Raw genomic sequence first — 21,357 nt, 5'->3', positions numbered from 1 at the left:
TACTATTATTTAAAAGCTGGTGAGTGTTCTTGTTCATTTTTTTTTTTCAAATACTGTTATTGTTATATAAACCTCGTTGTACCTTCCACCTCTTTATTGGTGGTACCTTGATCTAGGTGAAGGGTTCTTGATGCAAGGAATCAGAGCTGCACTTCCCTGGTATCAATCCTGATTACCTCTCATTCCCCTGGCCCTGTATGGTCTTAGCGGGAATATCTAATCATAATAATAATAATAATTACTAGTATAGAGGTCTTTCGCCCTTTCCTTCCTTGTAACAAACTTCATTACTACCCGTTCTCAGTCATTGAGCAAAATAATAATTGGAAAAGTGGGTGACGTAGACAGTAAATATTGATATACAGTTGAGCTTGATGTTGAACTGTGTTGAAATTCTTGTATAACAATTTGATTATTTTATACATATCGTGAACAAGACATTCGTAACAAGACGACAGAGAAGACCCGGGCCGGAAGTACCGGCGAACCTCTAATGAATGAATGAAGACGACAGTCTCAACAGGACATCATCCTCTGGTTTGACGCTTAACACAGCAAAGGACAAAACCAGCAACATCAAATAGACGTAAACAAATTAAAGTTCTCTTCCCTTCGAGGGAGGTCCTTACTGCTGGTAAGAGGCTCTTGAACCAAGGAACTGGACTTATTTCCACCCTCCTTGGATTGGATCTGAATGTCTCCTATTCCCCATGCGCTTTTGATCCCCTACGCATTTAGCGCTTCCCTCTAATAAATTCAGATAGTCTTGCTTAAAGATTTACCGTAGATATGTCTTTCAACCCGTCCTCATAAAGAGATCTTTCGCTTTCTGACCCCTATTACATCGTATATTTCTGAACGATACAGCACCTGCTATTATAATTACATCAACCAAAAATGAGTAAATAATGATATAAACAGTGAGTATGATATCAAATAGCAAAAGGGCTGGGTAATGCCGTAGTCAAATACGCTAGGAACCAAACTCTGGTTATGAGTACACAATACATTTTTAGCCAAATATGCTAAGTGTCATATACACTGCCTTAGGAATGGAAGGCAGTAAGATTCAATCCAAGAAGGGGGAAGGGTTGCTCCGAATCGTTGGATGAAGAACTCTTAACCAGCATCAAGGCACATGTCCCTTGAAGGGTGGTGGGTATGAATTCGGCCAGCAGTGTTCGGCACCTGGGCCTCTGTTAATTCGTTAGTTTTAAGGCCTGTTTACTACCCGAGAGTCATTAATGTCTTGTCTCTATTATTATTGGTGACCTGAAGACTGGCTTCCCACAGTCACAACTTTTGAAGGCCGCTACCAACTACGAGAAAGAAATAATATAATTAATATAAAATCGCTCACCTTCTAATGTAAGCGAAGGGAGGGAGGTCTTGATCTCAGTGAGGAGTTTGTAATCGCAAGACTTCGAGCTACCGTTCCCTTCCTTGGACCAAACCCACTTATCTTTATTTTAAGGTAGACCTTTCTGATATTTAGAATGGTTAGGAATGTGAGGGGGGGGGAGGGGATAGATGAAGGAAGGTAGGGAGAGGGAAGCAGGAGAGAGAAATAAAAAAAAAAGGTCATGAAGGTATGTGGAGGTGATTAATTAGGGCTATTGTAGATTTCAGAGTTTTTTTTTATCTTGCCCTCCGCCTTCTCTAGCTACCTTTTCCTCACACTCTCTGACCTCTTTCCCTTACCCCTCCAACAATACCCATCTCCCATTATCTTATTGCCCTTTATTCCATTGCTGTCACTTATTCATTATTGCCAACCGGTATTTGGAAAATGCCTGAGCTCAAAGGCCTTGAAGAAGAGACCTGGGCGTAATGGAGGTGGAGTTTGCAGGCGTGGTCAACAATAACAATAATAATAAATCATTATATTATTATTGTCATTTTAAATAGGAAACATTTCGCTTAGTTGCCCGTGGCCTGTTGGCAAAAGCTCTCACTTCACACGGTGAGGCTCCGGGTTCTATTCCCGGCTAGGGTTGAAACATTGGACGTGTTTCCTTACACCGGTTGTCTGTTTCACCCATCAGTATAAAATTGACCTCCCCGAAATGCTCTGCATAACAAGCGGCTTTCTATACAGTAGTACATATCTTTGATGTCAGCTAGGCCTGTATACATTTTACATGTACTTGTAGAAATAAAGATTATTATTATTATTATTATTATTATTATTATTATTATTATTATTATTATTATTATTATTATTATATTATTATTATTATTAACACAAATTTTCTAGCACTGCATAAACGTTTTTCTGTTCTTGTACAGCACCTTCATTTCGCTCCTTAGGCTCTCCATAGGAAGTGTACAATATGTATTGGAAAAAGATACGTGAACAAACACTTCAGACATTTATTAACAAGCTTTTCAGTCTTGGGACTGATAAAGCTGAAGTTATGATTTGATAAACTTTAAGATATGAAACTTAAAATCTGCTAAAGATTAAGATTTGAAATAAAGTTGCACTTGTGTCCTTTTACTTTACAGATTAAGATTTAACGAGCAGCGCTGTATGACCCTAGTAGGTTTAGCTTTTTTTTCATAATAATATTGAAGCTTGGTGTCCATGTGAAAGGTCATGTTAATAATGTTGCTACAGTGTCAATTCAATATAGAGAACATAAATTTACCGAGTATGTATACTGTTGAAGTGCTAAACTCATACGGGTCGTACATCACCTTGAGAATGGGAGATAACTGTTGGATCCAGTGAATGGATATTGGAAGCTCCGTTTTTTGGGGAATCAATAGTGCTTAAGCCACGTCAAGGCATCTCACCTCAAGGGTTGAAATTTAATAGTGGTGGTCACGGGTTTAGTGTTTTATTCGTCAGGAAACAAGTGTCTTCTGACACGGGTCTGAATCAGGTTAAGCATCACTGGCGTACCCCAGTTAGGTTTCATACCCCATTTGAAAAAAAAGAATCACTGCATAGTAAAGCAGCTTAGGATATTGTGCTGTCCCTGGTGGGCTTAGCGGTTAGCTCTGATCGTAATAATAATAATAATCATAACTATGAGATATTGTGCTAAGTTAACTTAAAATTTAAGATATGCATTAAATCTTTGATTTTGTCGAAAATTTTGATTTTCTTGAGTATACTTACGTTATCATTGGGATCTGAAAGATCAAACTGCTACAGTGTTTTATCCTGGCTAAATTTTAAGTCTCGAGGAAATTTGTAATACGAAGAGCTGTATAGCCCTTGTGGCTTAGCGCTTCTTTTTTATTATAATAATAATGTAATGTCATGTGGGTTTCTTTAACGTGGATGGGGTAAGAATACTCACATAGGCTGGTAGTACGTATAATATATAACGGGAAATATGGGAAGTGCCAACAGCCGACCTGCCTCTCTCTGCTCCCTATCTTCGACTGACCCACAAGTGCCTACAGGGTGAGGGGTGTTTGAAATCCTGCTATGGTCAGCAGCAATATGAACAGTCAATGATTCACGCAGACGGTTGGTAGTGAGTTATCTACTGGTACACTGGTTACTGGTAACTGGTTACTAGGAACTGGTACTACTGCTGAGAGCTCGGCGACGCTAACGTATGTCGTCCCGACATACAACTAATACAAACTAGAGATGGCAGGTGTACGGCTTGGGCTGATTCTATACAATGTCAAAGTACACAACAATTGAACATTATAACATACATGAGTAGAATATTGGAATGGAAGCTTATGTAATTGAAACTGTAATAAAACTGTAACACATTACAAGGTATGATATAGCACAACTCATCGAATGAAACTCAACATTGGGATTACACAATAAAAGTGATAAAAAAAAAATTTGATCGATTGATCTGTATTCATGTGATCTACGGATTCTGAGGAAGGAATATATACAAAGAAAGAAGTGTATAACAGAAAGGCAGATTCGGTGCACTCAAATCTAGACTGTTAACTCTCAGAATTCGGAGAGAACGTGAACACAAAAAAAAATTCTTGAATACTGATAAGTTGATACTGTAATTATTCATCTATACAGGTTATTTACATTTAACCCCAACTCTGCTAGGGTGAGATTGATATATGCAGAATGGGTGTCATCTCTGGGAGGATCAAACTCCGTTGCACTGGCTAACTCATGCTGTATTTGAGGCAAATCTGAATTGGAAGTAACAAATGAAAGTTTTTCTTTTTCGGGCCACCTGCCTTGGTGGGAATCGGCCAGTGTGATAATAAAAAAATAAATAAATAAATGATACTTGAGGATTTCTCAATACCTGTCGTGTACGTAGGGAATAACGACATTCAGGTTGATCGTCTGACTGAGTATCAGAGGTAGAGAGTACAGGATCAGGAGGATTGTCAGAGTCTGTCACATTAGTCTGGGTTGGAACATCATTATCATCACATACTAACTTCATATGATCTAAATGTGATTCTTTATACTGACCAGTACTAATTTCTCTAACCTTATACTTATTACCAGTGATATGTTCAACTACTCGATAAGTACCAACAAACTTTTGATCAAGCTTAGGCATTGCAGATGTTTTGTTAAAGTTAGTCAGCATAACTCTCGAACCTACTTTGATTTTGGACGGCTTTGCTCGAGTGTTAGCGACTTGTAAATTCTGCTGTTGATTTATGAAGTGTTTCACGGATTCTTCTAAAGACACTTTGAGCTAAGCTGGTACGAATTGCTATGAAATCATCAGGGTTGTAATTTGGTTTCAGATTAGAATATAACAACTCTTAAGGCAAACGTTTATCTACACCGTACAATGCATAATGTTGAGTGTCACCTATAGAAACATTGTAAGCAGAATTTATAGCACACTGCACATCAGGTATAACTTCATCCCAAGTTTCACTGTTGGGATTGATAGTGGCTCTCAAGACATCAAGTACTTTCTTATTGGTACGTTCCGCTAACCCATTGCTGGCAGGATGATGAGGAACAATGGTGGATTTAGAGATCTTGTACAAGGTACACAAATTTTCAAGAATCTCATTACAGAATTCACCTCCATTATCTGTTACTAGGGACTTAGGGGTGGTATGCCTGCAGATAATGCGTTCTTTAAACGCTTTAGCTACTGTCTTGGCAATCTTATCTGCAATAGGAACTAACTCTCAATATCTGGTGAAATGGTCTACCATAACACATAGATGTTTGTTGCCTTGGAGGGAACATTGGAAATTAGTTAACAAATCTAGCGCAACTCTTTCCCATGGTTCGCTAGTACAGTGGACCCCCGCATACTGTACGCATTGCATACCATACAATCCGCATACTGGACGCTTTGATCGCTAAAATTTTGCCTCGCATACCGCCCAAAAACCCGCTCACTGCCCTTCGTCCGAGACGCGTCCAGTGTGCGGCCTGAGCCAGCCTCATACGTTCCGCCGGTGGCATTGTTTACCAGCCAGCCTCCGCGGTAACATCCAAGCATACAATCGGAATATTTCGTATTATTACAGTGTTTTCGGTGCTTTATCTGGAAAATAAGTGACCATGGGCCCCAAGAAAGCTTCTAGTTCCAACCCTACAGCAATAAGGGTGAGAATTCCAATAGAGATGAAGAAAGAGATCATTGATAAGTATGAAAGTGGAGTGCGTATCGCCGACCTGGTCAGGTTGTACAAGAAACCCAAATCAACCATCTCTACTATTGTGGGCAACAGAAAGGCAATCAAGGAAGCTGTTCTTGCCAAAGGTTTAACTGTGTTTTCGAAACAGAGATCGCAAGTGATGGAAGATGTTGAGAGACTCTTACTGGTGTGGATAAATGAAAAACAGCTAGCAGGAGTTAGCGTTTCTCAAGCGATCATAAGCGAAAAGGCTAGGAAGTTGCATGAGGATTTAATTAAAAAAATGCCTGCAACTAGTGATGATGTGAGTGAATTTAAGGCCAGCAAAGGTTGGTTTGAGAGATTTAAGAAGCGTAGTGGCATACATAGTGTGATAAGGCATGGTGAGGCTGCCAGTTCGGACCACAAAGCGGCTGAAAAATATGTGCAGGAATTCAAGGAGTACATAGACAGTGAAGGACTGAAACCTGAACAAGTGTTTAATTGTGATGAAACAGGCCTGTTTTGGAAGAAAATGCCAAGCAGGACCTACATTACTCAGGAGGAAAAGGCACTCCCAGGACATAAGCCTATGAAAGACAGGCTTACTCTTCTCATGTGTTCCAATGCTACTGGTGATTGCAAAGTGAAACCTTTATTAGTGTATCACTCTGAAACTCCCAGACCGTTCAGGCAAAAGAATGTCCTCAAGGAAAATTTGTGTGTGCTGTGGAGGGCAAACAGTAAGGCATGGGTCACTAGGGACTTTTTCTATGACTGGTTACACCATGCATTTGCCCCCAATGTGAAAGATTACCTAACTGAAAAGAAATTATAACTTAAGTGCCTCCTGGTGTTAGACAATGCCCCTGGTCATCCTACAGACGTGGCAGAGCGACTTTATGGGGACATGAAATTCATTAAGGTGAAGTTTTTGCCTCCTAATACCACTCCTCTCCTGCAGCCCATGGACCAGCAGGTTATTGCAAACTTCAAAAAACTGTACACAAAAGCTCTGTTTGAAAGGTGCTTTGTAGTGACCTCAGAAACTCAACTGATTCTAAGAGACTTTTGGAGAGATCACTTTAATATCCTCAATTGTATAAACCTTATAGGTAAGGCTTGGGAGGGAGTGACTAAGAAGACCTTGAACTCTGCTTGGAAGAAACTGTGGCCAGAATGTGTAGACAAAAGGGATTTTGAAGGGTTTGAGGCTAACCCTGAGAGGATTATGCCAGTTGAGGAATCCATTGTGGCATTGGGAAAGTCCTTAGGGTTGGAGGTTAGTGGGGATGATGTGGAAGAGTTGGTGGAGGAGGACAATGAAAAACTAACCACTGATGAGCTGCTAGATCAACTTCAACAGCAAGAGGCCAGACCTGAGGAAACTGGTTCGAAGGAGGGGAGAGAGAAATTGAAGAAATTGCCTACTACAAAGATTAAGGAAATCTGTGCAAAGTGGCTTGAAGTGCAAACCTTCATGGATGAAAATCACCCTCACACAGCTATTGCAAGCCGTGCTGGTGACTATTACACTGACAATGTTGTGAAACACTTTAGGGAAGTCATAAAGGAACGAGAGGTACAGGCCACTATGGACAAATATGTTGTGCGAAAGAAGTCCAGTGACTCTGAAGCTGGTCCTAGTGGCATTAAAAGACGAAGGGAAGTAACCCCAGAAAAGGACTCGACACCTCAAGTCTTAATGGAAGGGGATTCCCCTTCTAAACACTAACACTCTCTCTCCCCTCCTCCCATCCCATCAATCATCACCAGATCTTCAATAAAAGTAAGTGTCATGTAATTGTGCATGCCTTTTTCAGTTTGTGTGTATTAAAATTAACATTTCATGTGGTAAAAATTTTTTTTTTTCATACTTTTGGGTGTCTTGCACGGATTAATTTGATTTCCATTATTTCTTATGGGGAAAATTCATTCGCATACCGAACATTTCGCATAACAGCCAGCCCTCTTGCACGGATTAAGGTCGCTATGCGGGGGTCCACTGTAGTTGGATACACTTGGATTGGATTAGGGCCATTAGCATTACCTTTATGTTGCATGCAGACACTACATTTCTTAACATACTCAGAAATATCAGTTGCCATACGAGGCCAAAAGTATTTCAATCTGGCTTGTTTTACTGAACGATCCATACCAGGGTGCGCAACACCTGGTACATCATGAACTAGCTGTAAGGCTACATTCACTAGTGACTGAGGAATTACTAACTGGTATACTCTTCTGCTAGGAGTACCCAACTCGGCTGTTCGATACAGTAATTCTTGGTTCATGACAAAGTCACTGATGGGTGCTGGTGGCTTCACAGTCAGAATAAGATCTTCCTGGAGCAGGAATCGAATCACACCAGACCACATGGGATCTGTTCGTTGAGCATTCTTTACATCCTCAGCACTAAATGGAGGGTCTGCAGTTACTATACTAACATGTCGCGATAAGGCATCTGTGACTACATTTGACTTGCCAGGTAAGTGTTCAAAGGTGGGATTGAACTCTTGGATAGTCAAGGTCCATCTGGCTAACCTTCCAGTAGGTTGTTTGTTCTGGAATAAAGGTATCAGTGGAGCATGGTCTGTCAAGGCATGAACAGAGTACTGATAAATAATGTCTCGGAAGTGCTTTAAAGACCATACTATTGCTAAAGCTTCTTGCTCAGTTATTGTATAATTACGTTCAGCCTTCGTAAGGACTCGGCTAGCAAATGCAACTGCGTTGTACTTGCCATCGGTCTTCTGAGCTAGTACGGCACCTATGCCAATAGAACTAGCATCAGTTGTCAGATAGAAGGGCTTAGAAAAATCTGGAAATTTCAAAATTGGAGCAGATGGGTATGGTTTCTTTTAGAGTTTGGAATGCTCTTTCTTGACGGAAGGTCCAAACAAAAGGAGCATCTTTCTTAAGCAACTCAGAGGAGCAGCTATAGAAGAAAAATTGGCAATGAAAGATCTATAAAAACCTGCTAAGTCCACAAAGGATCTTACGGCATCAGCAGTTTTGGGAGTTGGAAAATTTAGTACTGCAGTTACTTTACTTTGGTCAGTCGTAACCCCTCTAGGAGTGACTACGTGACCAAGAAACTTAATTTCTGATCTGAAAAATTTACATTTAGACAGTTTGATCTTTAAATTGGCTTCTTCAAGCTTACCAAGTACTACATCAAGTCTTTTCAAGTGTGTATCCACGTCTTTAGACATGACGATTACGTCATCTAAGTACACCATAAGTGCATTACCTATGAGACCTCTAAAGATATTAGTCATGAGCCTTGAGAACGTGATAGGGGAGGATCGTAATCCAAATGCCATAAGAAGGAAGTGATAATGACCTGTAGGAGTGGAGAATGCAGTTAGCTCTTGGCTGTCCTCGTGAAGAGGGACTTGCCAAAACCCTTGTAACAAGCCCAGGGTTGAAAAGACTGTTATCTCTGGTGTTACGTAAAAGATCACCCAGTACAGAGAGTGGGAAGCGATCTGGAATAGTTTTCGCATTTAACTTCCTAAAGTCAATCAATGGGCGCCAAGTACCATCCTTCTTAGGTACTAGGATCAAGGGCACATTCCAAGGTGAATTGCTAGGTGCAATAACTCCATCATCAAGCATTTGATTGATCAATTCTTCTGCGACAGCAACTTGTGAATGAGGCATTCTGTACGCAGGTATACAGATAGGTCTAGTACCAGGTTCAAGTGGAATACGATGGGACAATAAGTTCGTTATACCCATCATCTGGGAAGTCAGCGGGAGCTAAGTCTTTCTCCTCAACTGGTGGAACAGATTGATCCAGTGAAGTGGATGAGGTCTCCCCGGTAAAAATAGCACCGACCCACTGGTCAGGTGACAACTCATCCTCTACCTGAACAGGGTAAGGATAGTGAACAAGGTCAACAAGATTGGTATTTGGTGTTAGCTAGGAAGAAATGGATCTTACTATCTCTTACAACATGTAAGGATGGTTCAACAAATAGACCTTTTACTTTGCAAGAATCACTGTCAACTAGGATGTTATCACCATCTGGAACACTAGGAACAACAACAGACACTCTAGTGAGGGCACTAGCTGCGACAGAAACGTCTTTCTGCAGACGGCATGTGACATCAACAAGAGATGGCATTACTAGTTGCAGGTAATCGTTTTCCGACAAGGCGTCCCCTGTGGAGAAACTACTACTTGAACTAGCAGACATTGCAGGGATAGGCTCAGCACTCAGCCGGGCTGTGGCTCGTACGTTGGTTTGCGTGCAGCCAGCAGCAACAGCCTAGTTGATCAGGCTCTGATCCACCAGGAGGCCTGGTCACAGACCGGGCCGCGGGGGCGTTGACCCCCGGAACTCTCTCCAGGTAAACTCAAGGTAGTCAGAGCGTCCTCGGACACTTGAGGTAACTGGACACTATCTTGCAAGTCTGAAGTTGCAGGAACACAGACAGGAGTGACAGGATCACCAGTGCCTGACCGCTTGGGTACGCTACTGGAAAATGCACTGGCCTGTAAGGACTTAATCCGAATGTCGTACTCTGCGGCAGTATGGCAGATCTCGGATCCAAGCTAGTAACCCCAAAATGGTACGATCAAGTCATCAATTTGGGCATGCCATCGATAAGGGTCGAGCACAATGCGTAAGTCTCGCATGGAAGCAAATCCCAGTAGAAGGTCACCAGGGAAAGTAATCTGGTCGACAACAAGGAAGGAAGCAGTGAAGTCTCTACCTTGGATAGAAAAAGTGAGGGAAGTCCGACCTCGGACACGCATGTGAGAACCAGCTACTCCACTAAGGGAGGACACATGTGTCGGTTCTACGAGAAGGACATGTCGTAACTGCTTATCCCTAAACAAACTAGACCTGATAATATTGACTTGCGCACCAGAGTCCATGAACAAATGAACAGGCGCATTATGAACAGATGCTTGCACTATAGGGCTTATGGTTGCATTGGAAGTTATGTGCAAACAAAAAGGTGGATTGTCATCAGAAAAGATTTGTTCCACTTCATCCCCAAAATCATCTACGTCAGAGACATGTGAAGCAACATGATCAGCAGGATTGTCATTCTCGAGACTGCTTAAGGCTTCAAAGGAATTGTGAACGAGGATGGTGTACTCATTATCACCTACTGTCACCATGGGACGGTTTGACTGGGGTGCTCGAATTCCCCCGAATTGGAAGAATGAGCCTGGTTCTGGTTAGTTTGAGAACCACGATGTCTGTTTCCTCTACGGGTTCTGCGGTTGGAACGGCCACGGAAAGACCTAGAGTACTGAAGGTTGTAGAGAGCATTGCGCTCAGATGTGTCATGTCCATGTATTCTATGATAAGTACAGTAGGGAAGATCTGACTGGTACTCATCATCAGTACGACGCCTCTTAGGGTGACTATCAGGACAATTGCAATATGGCCACGGAAACCACAGTTGTAACAAGTCCGCTGACTATGGTTACTGAATGTACTATGAATACTACGAGGTTTATAATGACTCTGTACACTGGTCCTTGGTGATCGCTGAGATGGTTGATGACCACGATTTGTCGCTGTGGCGCAAACAAGAGTTGGTAGTGAGTCATCTACTGGTACACTGGTTACTGGTAACTGGTTACTAGGAACTGATACTACTGCTGAGAGTAATACGAAGAGAGAACAGGATTATATGCCACACATTACTGATCCTCTTAACAAGTAAATCATCTAAAATGAAATTGTAAATGTAATTCAGTGCTGAAAGTCCTTAGGATCAAACATTCTCAGTTCTCCGCCCGTGAAGAGACACATTGAAGAACAATCTTTTACTGGGACAACGTTTCACTTGGTTTAGAGTTTTACACACAAATCAATAAGTAAGACATGTGGAACAGTTAGGTAACTTTATTCCAAAACGTTTCACCTACACAATAGATAACTACAGTCGAATATAGAGGAGGCAGCAGAAGCAGTAGAGATATAAAGACGATGTTATCAGTCCATCGCCCTGGAAGTCGTAGTTTTGAGGTGGTCAGTCCCTTATCCTGGAGAAGAGTCTGCTTCATAGTCGGAATTAAGATACCTAACTGTTGCACATGTGTCTTACTTATCAACTTGTCGGTATTGTATATCATTATCATATTCACACTGTCAGACACTGCAACAAAACGGTATCTTGGTACAGAGGACATCTTCGACAACCTTATTGCCTGATAACTAGTTACCAGTGAGAAAGGATGCATTTGAGAGGACCTACCCATTAGGTTTGCTACAGTGCCTCTCAGTGATTACATGTTACTTCTGTCAAGATATTCTGCGCCTTACCTTTGACAGTATATAAGTCTCCATTCTGTTGCTCCAGCTTCACATTTTTCTAGACCATGGAGAACTCTTCTCCAGGCTGAGACTGGCCCGGTGGCCTGGTGGCTAAAGCTCCCGCTTCACACACGGAGGCCCCGGGTTCGATTCCCGGCGGGTGGAAACATTTCGACACGTTTCCTTACACCTGTTGTCCTGTTCACCTAGCAGCAAATAGGTACCTGGGTGTTAGTCGACTGGTGTGGGTCGCATCCTGGGGGACAAGATTAAGGACCCCAATGGAAATAAGTTAGACAGTCCTCGATGACGCACTGACTTTCTTGGGTTACCTGGGTGGCTAACCCTCCGGGGTTAAAAATCCGAACGAAATCTTATCTTATCTTACTGACCACCTCAGTGATGAGCTGATTACATCGTCTTCACATCTCTACTGTTCCTGCTGCCTTTGTATTAGACTGAAGCCTACTGTGTAGGCGAAATGTTTCAGAATAAACACCCACCTATTTACACACGTGTCTTATCAACTTGTCGATATTGTATACCATTATCATATTTACATTCAAACCTGTCTCTTCTTCATTATGCACCATTTGCGAAGTATGGTCCTACGGGCTTATCTCTTTCCCATGAAAATAATAATAATGTTTTTCTCTAGTACACTCATTTTGACTAAGAATTCAAAGAGAATTCAAAGCACATTGGTTAGTTAGACAAGTTATTTCCAGTGTCATAATGAAAACACTTCTATGTTACATTATAAAAAAAAACTGCTAAGTGTTATGTTAACTACCAAGTGCAATAGCTATCAGTTATTATGAAATGTTGAATACGTAGGCAATGTGTTGTATGTATGTAGCAAGTGTTAGCCAGTGATAGTTACCTAAGCATGAAACGCCCAGAAATTTTTAGATGAGTGGGGCTGCTGGACAAGAGAGCGGGGTCAACAATGATACCAGTGCTTGAGGCTACATACAGACTTGCAGCGGGTACTAAAGCTTTCTGTCGGGCTGAGTGACGGCAAGAACTGTAGTAATACATCGACAAGCATATGCATCTCTCGGTGTTTATATACCGAGAAGTCTGTAACTTTAACAATGTTAAGAAGCAGGGCCAGGAAGTGGACCTTGATCCTCGCATTAGTAATTCCATGAATAACACACACACAGTTGTATTATAGTTGCGTGTATGAGAGTATCGCCCTTGTCACACCGGCTTTCTATTCCCTGTGACTGGCTTACTATTCCCTCAGTGACTGGCTGTTTACACTCTCCCGCCCTGCATACCATAACCTATATAAACAACCAAATGTATCAACTGTGACCCTTCAAAAGTGAGGCCTTGATGCTAGTGAACAGCGATTGATCCAAGGAACTGAAGCTACCTTTTCCTTCCTTGGATCTGCCCTGATTACCTCCCATTCCCCAGGTTCTGTATGACCTTAGAGTTTTAGTTTTTTCTCATGAATGTAACAATACAGTATCCTCCTTGACTCCTAAGCAGAAGGCACACGTGTGTGTGCCAGGGTAAACCAGTTTTACTTGATAATAACCAAAGAACGGTCCTTCACTGGCTGCAATCACTGCATCATGCAAACTAGGCTGCAGCCGGATTCAGCACTTGAATACTTGATATCAGGATAAGTCATGCAACTTAGCTCTTACCTTGTAAAAAGAAAAGAACATGAGAACTTAAAAGGGTATTGCAGCAGGCCTACTGGTCCATCCTAGACAGGTCCAACGCACACGCATGTACTTAATCCTACCTGTTTTTAAAGCTACCAAAGTTCTCGCTTCCATAACGCTGCGTAAGTTTGCTCCACTCATCGACAACTCTGTTGCCAACCCAGTTCTTTGCTATATCATTTCCTTGGCTTTCGTTATTATAATTATTGAGAGTACGGGGTCAAAAAGTTTTTTATTCATATATAGACATCAAATTTGTATTTATTTTTACATATTTTAGCCTTCAAGGTGCCTTGGTGCTAATGAGGGGCCTCCTGATCCAAGGAATTAGCGCTACCATTCCCTTTCTTGGATCAAACCTAATTGCCTCCCGTTCCCTAGGCGTTATATGGCCAATACATATTTAGAGCTTCTCTGTAATAATAATAAGTGATATGACCAATTTTGTAACAAAACTGGCCATATCAATTGGAACAAAACTTGTCATGCCATTGTAATAAAACTGGCCACACTATTGGTACAAAACTGGTCATCCCATGGGAGCAGAATAAGTTATTCGATTGGTACAAAACTGATCATATAATAGGAACAAAACTATCAATTAAGATTTTTTAAATAACATTAAAATATAGGAGCACTGCAGCATAGATATACTGCAGTGCTCCTAACATGTCCCCCTCAAGGAAGGTTCCTTGATGTTGGTGAGGGGCTCTTGATTTAGGGAATTGGATCTGTGCTCCAGTTCCCCAAATTAAGCCTGAATACCTTCCACATCCCCCCCAGGCGCTGTATAATCCTCCGGGTTTAGCGCTTCCCCTTTGATTATAATAATAATAATCCTAACATGTTCATGTTAGGGACGTCCTTCTCAAATTCATTTCTCATTCATATTTGTCTAACATGTGGAAAAAAGGCAGAAATGCAACATTTAGGACAATTAGGAGACGATGACTTAAACACATGTATAGCATCAGGGTATCTTTGCTCTGTAGACGTTTCACCATCCAGTGGCTTTATCAGTTCGACATAATCTGAACACTAGAAAATAAATAATAGCCAATGGATGATGAAACGTCTACAAAGATACCCAGATGTTGCAAGTGTCTAATTAATATTCCTATCGGTATTGTACACAATTTATATAGACGTTTTGCCCACTGGTGATTTTTTAATTCAGTACGGAGAACAGAAACACTGAATATATAGGGTAAGGAAAATAAGTGACCTGCGCAAGATTGGGTCCAGTGATGTCAGGTGCTTGAACATGTTCCTGCTGATACGTCAGGAACACTGTTCTGATATATAGGTCTTTTCCAGATGGTGACCCATCCTTGGCTCCCTATGGAGTGTTGGTGTTTGTACAAGTGGGATACAGTTTACAGGCCTATGGTGAGGGCCCAGCTTGTCTTGGATGAAAGTGAGGCGCCGTTTATAGCCCTATGGTGGAGGCACCCATATAGTGAGGGTCCTGCGTGTCTTTCTCAGCTCTAGTGGTGTAGCAGTTAGCTACAATCTTTGCAAACGTCCTGTGGTGGATGCACAGCACATCTTTCGTAACGTCTTCTGTCCGGTATGTACGATGGTGCAAGATGTATCCTACTTTTCCTGCTCACACGGAGTGGGCATTGAGTAGCAGAGATGATGGTAAAATAGGAATCAGGGTTGCGTCGTTGGTATCGAAAGTCATATGTTCACGATGTTTTTTTTCCCCCTTTTTTTAAATTTTGATTCATTGGAGGCATCCCCGACTTCGGGTTGCAACCCTAGCACCGGGTGATTCTGGAAGACTGACTGCTTCGTTCTGTGCTGTGAATGCCTGTGATACTCGTGTAATGTGTTGAAGGGTAGAATAAGCTTGGCAAACATTCCCGAGATGCAAAAGCTACCTGAGCTTTGGGCTACTATATCGGAAACCGTTATCAAGACAGCCTCAAGGCTACGACATTTCTGGAGATTGTCTTCATACACGACCAAATTGGCACCTTTTCATCTCGTCAAGTGCTCGTATGAATTCCTGTGCATCAAGCAAGCGTTATTCAGTCAATTCTTACAGCTCGATGTATATTCGCTTTTGGTTTTTACTGCATTCATCGAATACCAGGCTATGATGGACTGAGAATCTACGAAGCTGCTTTATATTTTTTTCTCTTGTCTGTAAAGTAAGATAAGATTTCGTTTGGATTTTTAACCCCGGAGGGTTAGCCACCCAGGATAACCCAAGAAAGTCGGTGCGTCATCGAGGACTGTCTAACTTATTTCCATTGGGGTCCTCAATCTTGTCCCCCAGGATGCGACCCACACCAGTTGACTAACACCCAGGTACATATTTGCTGCTAGGTGAACAGGACAACAGGTGTAAGGAAACGCGTCGAAATGTTTCCACCCGCCGGGAATCGAACCCTCCGTGTGTGAAGCGGGAGCTTTAGCCACCGGGCCACCAAAGTATACATAATATACAAATTTACATAACTGACACCATGTTGATTATATACTTTCTTGCTATGTATGTAAACCCTTCGACTTAAATTTTACTCAAATAAAATTATAAAATATTTGATTATATATTGGTTTCATGAATATTGCATAAACTCTCTTTATAACTATGAGTCACATGGTAATATTAGCTGACCACTTCACAGTAACAAGCTCGGCTATGTAGCAAGAAGGACCTCTGGTTTAGCATATTAACAGCCATATCTCCTAAGGTATGCATTACAACAGAATATCATCAGCAGCTATTCAAGCACAGAAAACCTTAATCGACTTTCAGAAAGTTTCACAAAGAATTATTAAAATTAAATAATCTACGCGTGTCAGAAATGTTCTGGAATATGCACCTTGGAGACCACACCAAATAAGTTTGTCGCAAAAACTAAAGTCCAGAGATTCACATCAAGACGGGCCCCGGAGCCGAGAGAGCTGATATATGAGGAAAGGCTAAGAGAACTGAACCTGACGATCTTGGAGAAAAAAAGAATCGGGGAAAACATGATAATAACGAACAAGATACTTAGAGGATTTGATAGGGAAGCCAGAAATAGATTCTTTAGAAAGCAGGGATCGGGGACAAGGAGATACAGATGGAAGCTAGTGACGAAAAGGAGTTACAGAGCCAGGAAGTGGGAGTAATATTCATGACACAATATATAATGATCTGAGTTTAGGAGAGATTTTAACCACTAATCAACCGTGATGACTTCCAACTGTATAGGTTAGAGACGAATACATTGAAATTGATGTGTAGAGCGCGCTTCACTACTCTCCTAGTGCGTTTTTTTTTTTTTTCCTTTTTTTTTTTTTTTTTTTTTTACACAGGGTTTAGCCCTTGTGGCTTAGCGCTTCTTTTTGATTATAATATTAATACACAGGGTTTGACAAGGTTAAGGATCCCTAATTTTATTGACAAGCTATTTACAGGTTAAGGATTCCTAACTTTATTGACAAGCTAAGAGCTGTTACCTACATCAGCTCATTTGAAAGCATTTTTATTGTTATGAGACATACAAGTAGGGAACAGGATGAAGTTGGAGCCATCTGTGGGCCAGCATTTTCATTTGATCAACTGGCGTTATCTCGTTGACATCATTATGCTGTGCAGCGCTGTATAGCCCTTGTGGCTTAGCGCTTCTTTTTGATAATAATAATAATAATAATAATAATAATAATAATAATATTCATTATGCTGTACGAATGTGTTCCATACTCGAGTCATCCTGGATATATATGATCTCAGATGGAGTGATGCTCTGGAGAAGGGTACAGCCAGAGTGAAGTTGCTGCTTTCTGCCCGTCTTGTGGCATAAAAGCTTGTTTCACGCTGTCCTCAAAGTGGATCCAAGTGTGGTACTTTGACAATATTGGCCTTATACATAACAGTAAGGCCACCCACATCCCTCCTGTGTTGAAGGCTCTGCTGAAATGACAGATCTATCCAGGATGGGTCCAGGCGAGAGATGAGACGTCTTGCTCTGTTCTCCACTCTGTCAAGCAGTCGCAGATGAGAGGAGGGCAGGCAAACCAAGAAAGTGGAGCATACTCAAGGTGTGAGCGTACTTGTGTCTCGTACAGAATCTTGCAACCCCTACTGTCAAGCAGATGCGAGATACGGCGAAGTGCTGTAAGCTTCCTGGCTGCCTTGTTTGCTAGATTTACAACATGGTTCTTCATGGTTAGTTTGGAGTCAAATTTCACCCTAAGGATATCAACTTCTTCTCCAGGTGCCAACACCCTCCCGTTCATCCTTACTACTGCACCAGCATTGCCATCATGGTGCCTAGAGACGATCATCATTTGCGTTTTCTCAGGTGCAAATGTTACTTGCCATCTATTTCCCCAAGCTGATATAGCTCTTAGCTGGTGATTGATGTAGCTTAGAGCAGCTGGCATTTCTTCTCTTGGGTAAGTGAATGTCAGTGTACAGTCGTCTGCATATGCATGTGATTCTGGGATGAGATGAAGAAGGTCGTTGAAGTAGACATTCCATAACAATGGTCCCAGCACGCTTCCTTGTGGAACACTTGCCCCAATAGGATGTCTTGCTGATTCCGTTCCATTGAGAACTACACTTAGAAATCTACCATGAAGGTAATCACTGAGGAAACATAGCGTAGAGCCTGCAGTTCCCAGTGCTTGAAGTTTTGCTACGAGGCCCTGGTGCCACACCCGGTCGAAAGCACCAGCAATGTCCAGTGCTACCACACAGCTGACTTTGGATTCATCCAGTGACTGGTGCCACTTAGTGGAGAGGTTTAACAACAGATCAGCAGCAGAGTAACCTTTCCTGAAGCCATATTGACGATCACAAAGTAGTGAGTGGTAGTCAAAAAGCTGTCATTTGTCTTGAGATTATTGTCTCAAGGATCTTACCAGTGATTGACAGGAGTATTTTACCATTTTCGATAGACCAATAAAATTTACAGGTGCCGTATTACACCTACAAGTTTAATGCTTCCCTGTGAATATAATAGGTTAGGTAAGGTTCGTCAGGAAACAGGACAAATGTTTCCTGACGCGGGTCTTAGTCAGATGATGACCCGCCTTTGGAGCTTTTGGTCATCTGACCGAGGCCTTCCGCTGGCTTACCGGTCCACCCCTTTAAAAATTATGGTCATTTATAACCATTGTTTTTTTTAATGTGTGAATATAATAATATTTATTGTTTCCCTTATTCATGTTATAATTTTTTTCTGCAATTTACGTGTGCATCTATGCAAGGGCACCATTATTTTGCCGCCATAAATTGCTAATTATAGCTATATTTAGTTGTTTTTAATTTTACCATCCTAATTTTTATTGTGTATTTAGTATCTTGGCAAACTGTTGTTTAATATTTAATTAATACTAAAACGTGACCATTGTATACGGTCTGCTTCCTGGGAATTTCACAAGCTCATATGGTTATTTTTTTCTTCTCAAATTTTTGAAGCTTGTAGCCTTTCGTATTTAAGGTTTATACTCGTGATTAATGAGTAAAGGTTGTGCATATAAATAATTTAGGAAAAACTACTAAAACTCATCGTAGCATGTAAATCAGTATAGTATTTATATATATTCAAGCCACGGATATATATATATGCGCGCTGAGTACGCGTATATATGCAAGGATATTAGTGTCATGCAAATTACTAAAACTAGAAGCGCTTATATGAATGAACGAGAAGGCACTGGTGATATTTAAGAGTAAACGCTATAGGTATCTAGGGCCCCAGTGTACATAAGTCACATTGACTTTATTGGATTATCCTAAGTTAAATTCTGCTTAATATGCTACATAAAACTATTGTAAAAGTTTCAGACTATGTATGATGCCTAAATATTTAAAAAACTTGGTACATTTACAAAGTACATTACACTTTTCATTAATAATCGACACTAAGCTTGTAAAGGCATCTCATGGAAGGTTAGGTAAGGGTCGTCAGAAAACAGCACAAGTGTTTCCTGACGCGGGTCTTAGATGATGACCCGCCGTTAGAGCTTTTGGTCATCTGACCGAGGCCTTCCGCTTGCTTACCGGTCCACCCCTTTAAAAATTATGGTCATAGGTATAACCACTTTGTGTCATGAAAATTCGAACTTTCATTGAGCAAAACACAGCAGCACGAAAAGCTTTGAGGTTGACCAAGAGAGACATTTTCCAGTTATCGCACGGAATCCAACGATTCAGTTTTTTTTTTTTAACTACGTTCATATATTGGCAAAGTTGCACCTATTGGATATTATCCTTCTCAGATGGTGCGGTGCACCATCCAATAGGAATTGAGGCCATTCCAATGAAACATACAAAATATTTCATTGAAAAATGCAACATCATTTTAAAAACAAAAATGACAATTTGGCACCTACACTTTCGATAATTCCAACCTTCTTCTTGATAGGATACCCTAGTGTTGAGATTTGAGACCGAGCAAAAGAGGCTTTTTTTTAAGGAACTTCACGTAAAACGAAACAGAATAGTTTACATAAGATGAAGCAGAGAGCACATGCACATACCATTAGTTGCATGAACCTTTCTGTTCATGCAACTAATGGCATGAGGCGTTCTCAAGTTTATAAGCGAAAACTGTCAAGGAATAAAAAATCAACCGCTTAGAGGTATCTCCGAGGTAATAAGCTGTATAGCCCTTGTGGCTTAGCGCTTCTTTTTGATTATAATAATAATAATCCGAGGTAATAATAACCGAACAGGTAAGGTCACAGATTACACTGTTTAATTCACAAATCATATCACTGTCATTACCCAACACTATTATAACATTAAGGCTAACCTCCTTTCACTCTGTATTATTGACAACTGCACTTTTTTTTTACACAGTTCAGTTTACAAGCCAAGAGCTATTATCTTTCCTTAGCTCATTTGAAAGCCAAATCCTGATTATTTAAAGGTCTACTACCCATTCTCAGGATGCCACCCACAATAGTCCAACACTGGGGAAGAGGACAGAACGACCCCAGCGGACATACGTAACACTGCTTGACTTTCTAGAGTTATCCTGTTAATATTCCTCCGGGGTTAATAACCCGAAGAAAACTTCTGCTCTTCCTCACCTCCTTCCTGAATGACTCGCTCTGTATTCTAACAGCTTTTAATCTGGTGATTTATTTTCAAGCGGCAACCTTAGCATCACTTGCATAACAATATTTAATCTGAAGATTATATATATATATATATATATATATATATATATATATATATATATATATATATATATATATATATATATATATATATATATATATATATATATATATATATATGATGCAAAATAACCACAAGGGAAGTTTAATGATAGCTCTAGGCTTTTCGTGCTGCAATCAACACTATCAGGAGCTTGCAGTGTTACAGAAATGAGTAAGAGTCCAGGCAGATTCGTTCAGGAAAACGACTTTCTCCAGACACCTACCTGACAATAACTAGTTGCTTCCCTCATTAAGTATTCCTTGATCTGTTGTAGTGCTTTTCCTGTAATTCCTGCCTGGTGGCTAAAGCTCCCGCTTCACACACGGAGGGCCCGGGTTCGATTCCCGGCGGGTGGAAACATTTCGACACGTTTCCTTACACCTGTTGTCCTGTTCACCTAGCAGCAAATAGGTACCTGGGTGTTAGTCGACTGGTGTGGGTCGCATCCTGGGGGACAAGATTAAGGACCCCAATGGAAATAAGTTAGACAGTCCTCGATGACGCACTGACTTTCTTGGGTTATCCTGGGTGGCTAACCCTCCGGGGTTAAAAATCCGAACGAAATCTTATCTTATCTTATCTTGTATCAATCAGTCTCTTGTGGGGTACTGTTTCGAATGCCTTCTTGCAATCCAAAAACTATATAGTCAACCCATTC

At 41.1% G+C, this 21,357-nt stretch overlaps 1 protein-coding gene across 3 annotated transcripts in view; it reads left to right on the top strand.

Moving 5' to 3' along the window:
* The window catches only part of LOC128696025 (carbohydrate sulfotransferase 11), a 51,012-nt gene that overhangs the window by 4,270 nt on the left and 25,385 nt on the right, over window positions 1-21,357 (top strand). The gene's annotated exons all lie outside the window — the stretch shown is intronic.

This window comes from Cherax quadricarinatus, chromosome 48 (genome assembly GCF_038502225.1).
Source record: "Cherax quadricarinatus isolate ZL_2023a chromosome 48, ASM3850222v1, whole genome shotgun sequence".
In the NCBI taxonomy this organism is placed as follows: Eukaryota; Metazoa; Arthropoda; class Malacostraca; order Decapoda; family Parastacidae; genus Cherax; species Cherax quadricarinatus.
This window is presented reverse-complemented; position numbering and strand designations above follow the sequence as displayed.